A 2878-nucleotide genomic window follows, 5' to 3' on the forward strand; every position below is an offset into this window, starting at 1 on the left:
ATATGTCAGCACTGAAGCATAGAAAAATATTTGTCAGCGCTGTAGCACAGAGTTAGCAACACATATTTGTCTGCTAACTCTTTAAATTGTGTGCTGGAGATGGGGTTAAATCCCATAGGATTTGTCCCATGATTATTTTATGCCCTGCTTGATGTCCCTTTTTCTTTTGGGATCCCTATACTAAAATGGTCTATAATTTATAGACTGTAAATCACCCAAAGTTTATATGACATTTTTTAGATTCTCTCAGCAATGGCTCTATGTAAGTTTGACAGATTTCTAAATGCACCCTCTGTGGATATGGCACATCTGCATTTCAGCACAATTACATTTTCCGTGTAGCTGAATTGCGAGAAGAGTTATCAAGTGCATAGTTAGCATGACTGGGACTGGTTAGTAGAAGACATCTACTTCAACTTCAATTGTGTGAAGTGGCCAGGTTGTGTTTTACCTTTCTTACACAAATCATATCTATAATTATTTGCAGTTATTGAAAATAGAACTTTTTTTCTTCAGTTTTTGGCTTCCATGTGGCATATGGAGTTCCCAGGCAAGAAATCAGATCTGAGCCACAGTCACGACCCAAGCTGCCAGTGTGGCAATGCTGGATCCTTAACCCACTTTCCTGGACTGGGGATCAAACCTGAGCCCCAGCACTCCCAAGAAGCCACCGATCCAGTTGCGCCTCAACAGGAACTCCTAAAGTAGAACTTTTGCCAAACAATCCAAGTGCAGAATTTTGTTAGACTTTTTTAAATGAAAAAAATGCCAGTACTTCATAATCTTTTCTTTCATTCTCAATTTGAGAACAGTTTTTAAATTATGGGGTTCTTATAAAATATCTAGCTTATCTTTATTACATTCATTATATTCAGCACTTTCTGTTCATAATGATATATAATTTTCGTTATATTCAATCTTAGTATGATAACAGATGTAAGTGATATAAAGAATTTTTAAAAGTGCAGACATAACATGGAGTTCCCATTGCGGCACAGCAGAAAAGAATCTGACTAGGAACCACGAGGTTGTAGGTTCAATCCCTGACCTCGCTCAGTGGGTTAAGGATCCAGCGTTGCCATGAGCTGTGGTGTAGGTCACAGACGTGGCTTGATGCTGGCATTGCTGTGGCTCTGGCGTAGGCATAGCCGTAGCTTCAATTAGACCCCTAACCTGGGAACCTCCATATGCCACAGGTGTGGCACTAAAAAGCCAAAAAAAAAAAAAAAAAAGTGCAGACATACGTATTTATGCTAAAGAAAATTTTACTAGTCCCAAGCTTTCTACACACACATACACACATTAATATATATCAATGCGTTTAAAAAGAGAATGAGAAGTATTGGTTAATTTAGCAAATTGAATTAAGGTTGAGTAAGGTAGCTTATGTTGTATCTCTTAAAAAAAAAAGAGAGAGAGAGAGTGAGAGAAAGCCTTGCTCTCTCTATTCTTTAAAAACATTAATAGATTCTGTGTTTTAAAGCAGTTTTAAGCTCATAGTAAAATTGAGAATTAAGTCCAGAGAGTTCTCACATAGTTCTCCCCTCCCTCAACACACACACAACAGTCTTTTTTACCATCAATACCCTGCACCCAAGTGATACATTTATTATAACTGATGGACCAACATTTACACATCATTAACCAAAATCCATAGTTTACATTAGAGTTTGCTCTTGGTGTTTTACATTCTATGGGTTTTGACAAGTGTACAAAGATATGTTTCCACCCTTCTAGGATCATACAGAATAGTTTCACTGCCCTAAAAATCGTCTATCCTCTATGTATTTGATCTTTCTCTCTCCACTTAGCCTCTGGCAAGCACTAATTTCTTTTCACTGCCTTCATAGTTCTACCTTTTTTACAGTGTCATATATTTGGAATTGTACACTCTGCCGGCTTTTCAGATTGGCTTCTTTTACTTGGGAATATGCCTTTAAGATTCCTCCATTTCTATTTATGGCATTATAGCTCAGTTGTTTTTAGTGCTAAGTAACATCCCATATTCTGGATGTGCCACATTTTATCTATTCATCTAAAAGGGTATTTTGGTTGCTCTATAGATTTTGTAATTAAAGTTGTTTTTTGAGATAACTGTAAATTCAAATGCAGTCATTAGAAATAATAGAGATTTCATGTAAACTTTAAACTATTTCCCCAATGGAAACGACTTGCAAAATTATAGTACAATATAACGACTAGGTTATTGACATTGATACCACCCACGGATCTTATTTGAATTTCTCCAGCTTGTATGTACATGTGTTATATAACATTTAGTTGTATGAAATTTTATCAGGTGTGTAATTTTATGTATCACAGTCAAGATTCTGGACAGTTCCATCATCACAAGAACACTTCTTCTTTTTTTCTTTTTTTAGGGCAACACCTGCGACATATGGAAGTTCCCAGGCTAGGGGTCGAATCAGAGTTACAGCTGCCAACCTATGCCACAGTCACAGCAACGCAGGATCTGAGCTGCATCTGTGGCCTACACCACAGCTCATCGGCAAAACTGGATACCTGGCCCACTGAGGGAGGCCAGGGATTGAACTCGAATCCTCATGAATACTAGTCAGATTCGTTTCTGCTGAAGCACAACAGGAAATCCACAAGAACCCTTCTTGTGGCTTTTTATAACCACATCTGTCAGATGCCCCTCTGTTCTTTCCCTACCCATAATAACTTGCAACCATTAATTTGTTCTCCATTTCAAAATATTACATAAATGGAATTACACAATACGTAAATTTTTAACAACAGTTTACTGAAATAAAATTTAGATATTAAAAATGCAATATGTTATTTAACCTTTTAAAATGTACAATTCAGTGGTTTTAATATATTTACAAGTTTGTGCAACCACCATTCCTATCTA

The sequence above is a fragment of the Sus scrofa genome, chromosome 14 (assembly GCF_000003025.6).
Source record: "Sus scrofa isolate TJ Tabasco breed Duroc chromosome 14, Sscrofa11.1, whole genome shotgun sequence".
Lineage (NCBI taxonomy): Eukaryota > Metazoa > Chordata > Mammalia > Artiodactyla > Suidae > Sus > Sus scrofa.